Below are 12,032 nucleotides of genomic sequence, written 5' to 3' on the forward strand. Positions count from 1 at the left end.
CTCATCTCTAATAAAATAGACTTAAAAGCAACCAAGATCAAAAGAGACAAAGAAGGACATTACATAATGGTAAAAAGATCAATGCAACAAGAAGAGTTAACTATCCTAAATATATACACACCTAATATGGGAGCACCTAGATACATAAAACAAGTTCTTAAAGACTTACAAAGAGACTTAGACTCCCACACAATAATTGTGCAAGACTTTAACACCCAATTGTCAATAGCAGACAGATGAACAAGACAGATAATTAACAAGGATATCCAGGACTTGAACTCAAGTGTGGACCAAGCAAACCTCATAGACGTATACAGAACTCTCCTCCCCAAATCCCCAGGATATACATTCTTCTCAGCACCACATCACACCTACTCTAAAACTGACCACATAATTGGAAGTAAATCACTTCTCAGCAAATGCAAAAGAATGAAAATCATAAAAAACAGTCTCTCAGACCACAGTGCAATCAAGTTAGAACTCAGAATTCAGAAACTAACTCCGAACCGCACAGCTTTAAGGGAAATGAACAACTGGCTCTTGAATGTTGACTGGATAAACAATCAAATGAAGGCAGAAATAAAGATGTTCTTCAAAACCAATGAGAACGAAGACACAACTTAACAGAATCTCTGGGACACATTTAAAGCAGTGTCTAGAGGAAAACATATACAAAAAATGCCCACATGAGAAGCAAGGAGAGATCTAAAATTGACACCCTATCATCAAAATTGAAAGAGCTAGAGGAGCAAGACCAAAAAAACACAAAACGTAGCAGAAGACAAGAAATATATAAGATCAGAGAAGAAATGAAGGAGATAGAGACACAAAAACCCTTCAAAAAATCAATAAATCCAGGAGCTGGTTTTTTGAAAAGATCAACAAAATAGACAGACCACTAGCCAGATTAATAAAGAAGAAAAGAGAGAATAATCAAATAGATACAATAAAAAATGATAAACGGGGATATCACCACAGATTCCACAGAAATACAAACCATCATCAGAGATTATTACAAACAACTCTATGCAAATAAACTAATAAACCTGGAAGAAACGGATAAATTCCTGGACACTTGCATCCTCCCAAGCCTAAACAAGGAAGAAGTTGAAACCCTGCATAGACCAATAACAAGGGCAGAAGTCGAGGCAGCAATTAAGAGCGTACCACCCAAAAAAAGCCCAGGTCCAGATGGGTTCACAGCCAAATTCTATGAGACATACAAAGGGGAGATGGTATGTCCATTCTTTCTGAAACTATTCCAAACAATCCAAAAAGAGGGAATCCTTCCCAAATTATTTTATGAGACCAACATCATCCTGATACCAAAACCTGGCAGAGACTCAGCAAGAAAAGAAAACTTCAGGCCAATATCCATGATGAACATAGATGCAAAACTCTTCAATAAAATCCTGGTAAGCCGATTGCAACAGCACATCAAAAAGCTTATCCACCATGATCAAGTAAGATTCATCCCGGGGATGCAATGCTGGTTAAACATACGCAAGTCTATAAACATAATTCACCACACAAACAGAACCAAAGACAAAAACCACATGATTATCTCAATTGATACAGAGAAGGCCTTCGACAAAATTCAACAGCCCTTTATGCTAAAAACCCTCAATAAACTAGGTATTGATGGACTATAATTCAAAATAATAAAAGCAATTTATGACAAACCAACAGCCAATATCATACTGAATAGGCAAAAACTGGAAGCATTCCCTTTGAAATCTGGCACTAGACAAGGATGTGATCTCTCACCACTCCTATTCCATATAGTATTGGAAGTTCTAGCCAGAGCAATCAGGCAAGAAAAAGACATAAAGGGTATTCAAATAGGAAAGGAGGAAGTCAAATTGTCTCTATTTGCAGACGACATGATTGTATATCTACAAGACCCCATCATCTCAGCCCAAAATCTCCTGAAAGTAATAAGCAACTTCAGCAAAGTCTCAGGATACAAAATCAATGTGCAAAAATCACAAGCATTCCTATACACCAATAACAGATTAAAGAGAGCCAAATCAAGAATGAACTGCCATTCACAATTGATACAAAGGGAATAAAATACCTAGGAATACAACTAACAAGGAACATAAAATCTCTTCAAGGAGAACTACAAACCACTGCTCAACGAGGACACAAACAGATGGAGAAGCATTCCATGCTCATGGTTAGGAAGAATCAATATCGTGAAAATGGTCATACTGCCCAAAGTAATTTACAGATTCAATGCTATCCCCATCAAGCTACCAATGACCTTCTTCACAGAACTGGAAAAAACCACCTTAAACTTCATATGGAACCAAAAGAGAGCCCACATAGCCAAGTCAATTCTAAGCAAAAAGAACAAAGCTGGAGGCATCACACTACCCAACTTCAAACTACACTACAAGCCTACAGTAATCAAAACAGGATGGTACTAGTACTAAAACAGAGATATAGACCAATGGAACAGAACAGAGGCCTCAGAGGCAACACTACACATCTACAACCATCTGATCTTTGACAAACCTGACAATAACAAGCAATGTGGAAAGGATTCCCTGTTTAATAAATGGTGTTGGGAAAACTGGCTAGCCATGTGCAGAAAGCAGAAACTGGACCCCTTTCTGACACTTTACACTAAAATTAACTCCAGAGGAATTAAAGACTTAAACATAAGACCTAACACCATAAAAATCCTAGAAGAAAACCTAGGCAAAACCATCCAGGACATAATCATAGGCAAGGACTTCATCACCAAAACACCAAAAGCATTGACAACAAAAGCCAGAAATGACAAATGGAACCTAATCAAACTCCACAGCTTCTGCACGGTGAAAGAAACGGTCAATAGAGTGAATCGGCAACCAACAGAATGGGATAAAATTTTGGCAATCTACCCATCTGACAAAGGGCTGATATCCAGAAGCTACAAAGAACTAAAACAGATTTACAAGTAAACAACAAACAAGCCCATTCAAAAGTGGGCGAGGGATATGAACAGATACTTTACAAAAGAAGACATACATGAGGCCAACAAGCATAGGAAAAAATTCTCATCATCACTGGTCATTAGAGAAATGCAAATCAAAACTACATTGAGATACCATCTCACGCCAGTTAGAATGGCGATCATTAAAAAATCTGGAGACAACAGATGCTGGAGAGGATGTGGAGAAATAGGAACACTTTTACACTGTTGGTGGGAGTGTAAATTAATTCAACCATTGTAGAAGACAGTGCGGCGATTCCTCAAGGACCTAGAAATAGAAATTCCATTTGACCCAGCAATCCCATTACTGGGTATATATCCAAAGGATTATAAATCATTCTACTATAAGGACACATGCACACGAATGTTCATTGCAGCACTGTTTACTATAGCAAAGACTTGGAACCAACCCAAATGCCCATCGCTGATAAACTGGACAGGGAAAATGTGGCACATATGCACAATGGAATACTATGCAGCCATATAAAATGATGAGTTCATGTCCTTTGTAGGGACATGGATGAACCTGGAAACCATCATTCTCAGCAAACTGACACAAGTACAGAAAATCAAACACTACATGTTCTCACTCATAGGCGGGTGTTGAACAATGAGAACACATGGACACAGGGAGGGGAGCATCACACACTGGGGTCTGTCAGGGGGAATTAGGGGAGGGACAGCATGGGGTGGGGAGTTGGGGAGAGATAGCATGGGGAGAAATGCCATATATAGGTGATGGGGAGGAAGGCAGCAAATCACACTGCCATGTGTGTACCTATGCAACAATCTTGCATGTTCTTCACATGTACCCCAAAACCTAAAATGCAATAAAAAAAAGAACTTTTTTTTAAAAAAAGAATTAGGTGAAGGAAAAAGTTTAAGAATGAAATATTGATGTGAGTGCACTTTTATAGCATAAAGATAAAATCATGGGAGAAGAAAAAAAGGAGAAATATCAGATTTATCACTAGTTAAATGCAATACTTTTTTATTGTTATTCATGAACATTTGTCAAGCTTATATTTACACAATCCCACAAACTTAAAACTAATTGAGAGTAAGAACTTGGAAATGAAGATGCGTTAGCTCAAATAGAATTAGTTTCTCATGTTATCTATTCCTTGCCCAGTGACCAGGGACAGATTGATCTAGAGAGGAAAGAGACACATATCCAGTGAAACAAATTAGAAAATGGGACAGCAGGAAAGAGAATAAACGTAATCATTTAAAGGGGTTCTAGGTGGTGGTTTCTGTAAAAACCCCTGTTCCAGGAGACTCTCCATGTTTCAGGCCTGCAGTCTGGCACATCCGCATCTGTGATCAACCATCGGGAAACTTCACTCCCAGCACACCCTCAAGATAATCATGTGACATAATTCTGGATATAATCATGGATATAATTCTGGGACACATGCAGACGTGCAGGTTTGTTACTTAGGTATACAAGGTGCCACAGTAGTTTGCTGTCCTCATCAACCTGTCATCTACATTAGGTATTTGTCCTAATGCTATCCCTCCCCTAGCCTCCCTTCCCCAACAGGTTCTGGTGTGTGATGTTCCCTTCCCTGTGTCCACGTGTTCTCATTGTTCAACTCCCATTTATGAGTGAGAATAGAAGAAAAGATATTTTTAAAATTTGCCATTTAAAAAAAATTTATTGTGTAGATGAGTAAATTGAGGCTCCCAAGTGAAATGACTTACCCAAAGAATTAAAACTCTTGGATTGAATGCCACCCTTAAAACTTAGTCATTTGTGCAGCCAACAAACGTGAAAAAAAGCTCATCATCACTTGTCATTAGAGAAATGCCAATCAAAACTACAGTGAGACAACACCCCATGCCAGTTAGAATGGCAATCATTAAAAAAGGAACGGCAGATGCTGGAGAGGATGTGGAGAAATAGGAATAATTTTACACTGTTGGTGGGTGTGTAAATTCATTCTACCATTGTGGAAGACAGTGTGGCGATTCCTCAAGGATCCAGAACAAGAAATACCATTTGACCCAGCAATCCCATTACTGGGTATGTACCGAAAGAGTTATAAATCATTCTACTATAAAGACACATGCACACATATGTTTATTGTAGCACTGTTCACAACAGCAAAGACTTGGAACTAACTCAAAATGCCCACTATTGATAGACTGGATGAAGAAAATGTGGCACATATGCACCATGGAATACTATGCAGTCATAAAATATCCTTTGCAAGGGACACGGATGAAGCTGGAAACCATCATTCTCAGCAAACTAACACAGGAACAGAAAACCAAACATCACATGTTCTCACTCATAAGGCAGAGTTGGACAATGAGAACATATGGAAGAATATCTTCCACAGATGTAAACTGTGGAAGAGTGTATATAGACACACTAATGACAGGTTTACTTCTGTGCAAGTGTGGAACAGGGAGGGGAACATCACACACTGGACCCTGTTGGGGACTGGGAGGCTAGGGAGGGGATGGCATTAGGAGAAATACCTAATATAGATGATGGGTTGATGGGTGCAGCCAACCACCGTGGCATGTGTATACCTAAGTAACAAACCTGCACATTCTGCTCATGTCCCCCAGAACTTAAAGCATAATATTAAAAAAATGGACAAAATATCTACTTCAAATTAGACAGACTGAATGAACTCATTTTATTATGAGGCATATGAGAATTAGAATTATCACCTGTTGTCCCACAGCTCTTCCCTGTATCTTCTTGTTTTTCTGTTTTGTTTTGCTTTTCTGGTCATATTATTACACATGGCCAGAGTTTATAATATTTACAGACTATTAGGTATGATAATTTCCAGTTTCTTAGGTTCAATCTCACATCTAAATGTACTACCAGACCTTGTATCATGGCCTCTCCATTTTTCAATTTATATTAATTTCTTAATTGGCTACACAACAAAATTTGAATGATAGAAAGAGTAGGAACTATCTCACAAGATTGCTTTAAGAATAAAATTAAGCAAATCATACAGAAGACAATTTTAGGGAAACCATATTCAGTGAAAAATGACTCATGTAGGGCACATTGCATACACATGTCTTCTAGGGCAAATTATCTCCATTTCTTTAGATGTAGAAATTGAAGCTCACTGGTGATAATTAGTGCTTCAAAGATGACAGGATAATGATGAAAGATCGTGACAATGTTCAAAGCCAGGTCTGTCTGATGAAATCATGGGCATTTTCCACTGCAGATTGTAAGCTATATAGACATACTAGTGACAAGTTTTCTTCTGTAGAAGATGCTCTTCCACACTGGGATGCATTCTGTCTGTGATTCATCCCCTGTGGTATAAAATTTAGGTTGTTACAGGACATGCTTGGAGCAAGAGGGAAATTGCTTAGGATGTAATGGAAAGGACCATGAGTAGTGCCCAAAAGATTGCTTTCAAGCTTCAGAAGAAGAACTAGGATTCCTATAAAACTATAAGAATGTATTTAAAATCATGAATATCCAGCAAAAAGATAAAAGAGATAAATCAATTTTATGAGCATTCTAGGTTATTCAACTGTCCATTTTGAAGTTTGGATTAAATCCTTTAATCTAGGCAATATGAAAATGTGTGGCTTTCCTCCTTTTATGTTAAGTAGAAATAAAAGGAATGATCTTTTCATTACACATGTTCTTGTTTCTCTTTCCTACAATTTATGAAGATCATGGTAAGATCCCACATTAGAGAACATTACTTAAAAATATTTCTTCCAATTAACAAATAAAGGTACATGAAAAGATTAAAGCAAGGCTAGTTTGACTATTTCTCAGTATCTAAGATGTCTGTATTTCTTATGCTTTATAATTCCACCTATTATTTTCTTTACCTCAACATAAAATGAATTGAAAAATTATGTTCTCCAATTTTTTTTGCCATATCAAATGTCATGTTTACTTACATCTATATATCTAAACAATTCCAGTTGCTGGTATGTTTCAGGAGAAAGTAATGAGTGTATACTATTTTTAACTGTATTTACACTTACACTTGCAGCATAATTTTCAATAGTCTTTTACCAGAGGCCAGAAAAGGAGGAGGATGAAAGAAAAAATACATAAATGTATTTATTGTTGCTGAACTGCACACTGAAAAATGGTAAAGATGGTAAATTATATAAGTATATTTTACCTCAATAAAAATAGTTTTAATAAAATTGTGTAACATGAATGCATCTAACTAGAAATTTCATCTAATAGAATCCTATAGAGACAAGTATCTATACACATACACACACACACACACACACACACACATTATAGATATTAGTAGTCTCTTTTTCTCTGGGTGGCAGAATCAGAAGAAATCTTAAAGATTTCTGTGTACCTTTCAGTAAGTTACACATTTATTTCAAATTTGTATAACTTTTATAATTTAAAAGATTACTTATCTAAAAAATATAAAGTGTGTTTTCTATAAAATAGCACTTGCAAAATAAAAAAAACTCTCCCCATAATTTTTTTTTTTTAACAACATTTCATCATTCAAACCTTAGACTAGAACATTAAGCACAAGGCCATTTCCTAAGAGCTACTGGAAGAAAAGTGTGTTTAACAAAATTACTCTCATTCCAAGTAATCATACAAGCAAAAGAAAATGAAATTTGTGTGACTTCCCAGCATCACAAATTTAAAATAAATTCTTTCTTCTTTTTGTGTCTTTGTTTTCAATCTGTTTTGTTTCTGTGTGGCTTAGAAAAGGATCATTTTGTGTGAATTCCTCATCTCTACAGGAACACTAAGAAAATAGAGAAAGAGCTGGCGAAGTTGGAACAAACACAAGCAATGAAATTCGGGTTTTTTGGCTCTTTTGTTGTGGGTGATTGTCCAGCCATCTATATTTTTTATTGTCTGTATGCTGAAATTCTTCACCTGCCCATTTGTATTGCCTCTGTCACCTGTGGGACAAATTGTTCTTCCAGACACATTGCGAGGAAGAAAGGATTTGCTATCATAGATAATAGCATCAGCAGGAAAGTTGTTTTCATCTTTGCCAATGTGTTTGGGATTCTGAGGTAAAGGAAATGAGTGCTTTCTTGTTATAAGGCTTTGCTCTATTTCTTTTCATTCTCCTTGATTGAAACTAATGCTCTATAAATGGCTACTTAGTAAAAGAGTTTAGCCTTTCTTTCCTAGTGAAGCTAAAATGAAAGCATTTAAAAGTGTAACTTATCTCATCACCAAAGTGTATGAGTGTGTGCATGTGTGTGTATGTATGATGTGTACATGTAACATATATATGTATATATGTATATCTATATGTACACACACACACTACCCCCCAAAGATGGGCTCAAATTGCAAAAATCTAAAGGTGAAATTATTTAATGTACTATTTTCCAAAATATATAGTGTAAAAATAGTTAAACAGGAAGATGTAGTTGTTTTAGAGAAAAGATTTCAAGCAAAGAACAATAGAAAATAAAATTTTAGAAACAATAGAAAATAAAATCAAATTGTATTTTTTATCAAAATTTCTTAAAGCTTCATATGCTTATGTGCCTTGTAAACTTTATAAAGTAAATAATAAATGCTGTTCTCATCTTATTTGACAATAAATTACTTTTCTCATGAAGCATTTTTCATGATTTTTGTTAGGTACAATACCTGAGTGACTCTTTTCTAGGGCTTAAGGGGTTGTGATAATAACAGAAACTATCTACTGGCAAAAAGTAGATATATAATATAAGACTTCAACAAGGTGGTGAATATAAGTTTAATATATAAAAAGACAGAATAAAACAATACAATAGCAATAAAAAACAGAATACCTAAGATCATACTAAAAAGGAAGACTCATTTGGATAATATATGTATATGTATACACACATACGCTTCTCTTGAACATACATATATGCTTAAGATTTATATATATTTATATAAATTCATATATTATATATGAAATATATAAATCTTACATATATTATGAAATATATATCTTGTATATGTTATATTCCCTAAATAAGTATATAAGATTTACATATTTCATATATATACACATATATGTTCAAGATTCGCACAAATCTGTTGACTGCAGCATTCTACATAAAATAAGTAATAAATTGTTAATAAAATTAGCAATAGCTTTAATGAATCAGATTTTATTATGCAACCAATATCCATAAAGAGATAATTCTCCATGGATTTTTCATATTTTCTCATGTTTCTGAGAAAAGTAACTGACTGCCACTGATTCATATTATTTTTTCAAGGATTTTTGTGCAGCGAACAGTCTTAGAAGATGGAAGAATGTTACGCATGATTACCATCCATTTGAAAACACTCAGGTTCCCTGCAGTTCAGTGTTTCTCTCCTGTAACATAATTCTCTACATGCGCAGGAGTCTCCTGGACCTCTTTCAATTTTCCTGTGACGCAAAAGAAAATGTGTTAGATCCTCTGACTTCTGCGACTATTGAGAAAATTAATATCTGTTGTCTCTGACCCAGGAGTGTTATGTCTTCAACACCTATAAAACTGTAGCAGGCTGATTTGCAAGCCTGCAAATAGTATAAAATCTCAGACTTCTCCTAATCCTTGTAAAAAGGAAACAAAACGAAAATTAGAGCCACATATATTAATATCAGCAAATCTATAAAATATAATGTAAGACGAAATAATTACGCACAATATAATTGCTTACATGAGGCTTTTAAATGGGCAAAAATGTTACTATATATTTTGTATGGGTATGCACATATAAAATAGATGTATAATATTACTCCTCTATATGGCAAACACTTGAAATGTGTTTGTGTCCCCCTAAATTTATATGTAGAAATCCTAAATCCCAATGAAATCCCAATGTGATGGTTTTAGGAGGTAACTAAGAAACTGAAGGAAACTGGGTGGAGCCCTCATGAATGAGAGTAGTGCCTTTATTAAAAAAAAAAAAAAAAAAAAGCTGGGAGCAGTGGCTCACACCTGTAATTTCAGCACTTTGGGAGGTCGAGTTGTGTGGATCCTGAGGTCAGGAGTTTGAGACCAATCTGGCCAACATGGTGGAACCCCATCTCTACTAATAATACAAAAATTAGCTGGGCATTGTGACCCATGTCTGTAATCCCAGCTACTTGGGAGGCTGAAGCAGGAGAATCCTTTGAACCCAGGAGGCAGAGGTTGCAGTGAGCCAAGATTGTGCCACTGCACTGCAGCCTTGGTGACAAAGCAACACTTCATCTCAAGAAAGAGAAAAAAAATCCTGATCCTGGAAGATTTTCTCATCCTTGTTATCTCATGTCAGGAAATAGAAAAAGACTGTCTGAAACCCAGAAGAGGGTTCTAACCAGAACTGAACCACCCTGGCACTCTGATCTCAGATATTTAGTCTCCAGAACTGTGAAGAATACATTTCTATTGTTTAGTCTGCAGTCTGTGAGAGTTTGTCACAACAATTTGAACCCACTAACACAGAAAGTGGTACCTCAAAGTGAGGGCGCTACTGTAACAATACCTAAAAACTTGGAAGTAACTTCGGAATTGGGTAAGGGTTTGGAGGTACATGCTAGAAAAAACCTAGATTGTCATAAATGAATTTTAAAGACAATTCTGTTGAGAGCTAGCAAAGAAAAGAGGAGGGCTGTAGAGAATGCCTGTGTCTTCTCAGGGCATATCTTTGTAATCATGAACAGAATACAGGTGGAAATAAGGATGGTAGAAACCACTCTGATGATGTCTCAGATGCAAATGAAGAACATGTTATTGGAAACTGGAGGAAAGACTATCCTTGCTATAAACTGGCAAAAAACACGACTGAATCATATTTATGTTCTAGTGTTTTGTGGAAGGTAAATTTGTGAGTGATGAAATTGTATATTTAGCCAAGGACATTTCCAAACAATGTGCTAAAGGAGTGGCTTGATTTCTCCTGATTGCTTATCTTAACATGTAGGAAGAAAGATGAATTGAAGATGGTATTGATAATCAAAAAAGGAACCAGAACTTGAAGATTCAGATAATTCCCTGCCTGTACATATTACCAAAAATGAGAAACAGTGTTCAGAAGAGAACACTCACAGTGTGAACCACAGACTACATCAACCATCTCAGCGAAAGCCAGGAATGGAGATTGGATTACAACAGCAGAAACACTGCCAGCAGGAACTAAAGAAAACAGAGAAAACAGAATGAAATGGTGGAAGACTGCCAGACTTCTTAGACCTAGGGCCAGACCATAGAGCTGTTCAGCTGCAAAAGCATGTTACATTCAAAAACAAGGGAAGAAGGCTCAAAATGCACAGGCCTAGGGAGCAGGATCCTTCACCTGGATTTCAAAGGACAAGAACCATATCCAGAAGAGCCCTGGGGGGTGGAGGCCACCCTGCAGAGCCCTGGGGGTGCTACCTTTGCCCTGACAGACAATAATCATGGCATGGGTGGGGCCACCCCAAAGCACTGTGGCAGGGGTGAAGTCACTATGAAAGAGACAGCATGGGCAGTGTTCCAGTGAGCTGTGGGCATGATACTGCCACCTCAGTGGCTCCGGAAGTCAGGACCTCTGCCCCAGTTTTTCTGAAGGTGGGACTGCCACTCTAGTGGGGCTGGAAGGTAGGGTATGGAACCAAAGAGGATTATTCTCAGGCCGTCAGTTCTCATGGAGTTTGCCTTGCTTAGAACCTCTTACCCTTACACCCTTCCCTACCCAACTCTTGGAATAAGGATGATTATCAATGCTTGTGCCTCCGCTGTATTTTGGAAGCATGTAACTCATTTGGTTTCACAATCTGCAGGTGAAAAATTTTGTCTCAGGATAAATTATACCTTGAGTCTCACCCATTTATTAAGTCACCACTGATTTAGATGATGTTTAGGTAAGATTTTAGACTTCAGACTTTAGGGTTGATACTGAATGAGTTAAAACTTTTAGAGCTATTGGGATGAAATGAATATATTTTACATTTGAGAAGGGCATGGATTTTGAAAGCACAGGACCAAAAAGTGTTGGAATGTTGTGTCCTCTCAAAATGTGTTTGTTGAGATCCTAATCCCCAAGGTGATGGTAATAGAGGTGGAGTCTTTGGAGGGTAATTGGATTTTGGCAAAGTATTCC

Source organism: Aotus nancymaae, unplaced genomic scaffold (genome assembly GCF_030222135.1).
Source record: "Aotus nancymaae isolate 86718 unplaced genomic scaffold, 86718_ANA_hifiasm-v0.15.2.pri h1tg000115l, whole genome shotgun sequence".
Taxonomy (NCBI): Eukaryota; Metazoa; Chordata; class Mammalia; order Primates; family Aotidae; genus Aotus; species Aotus nancymaae.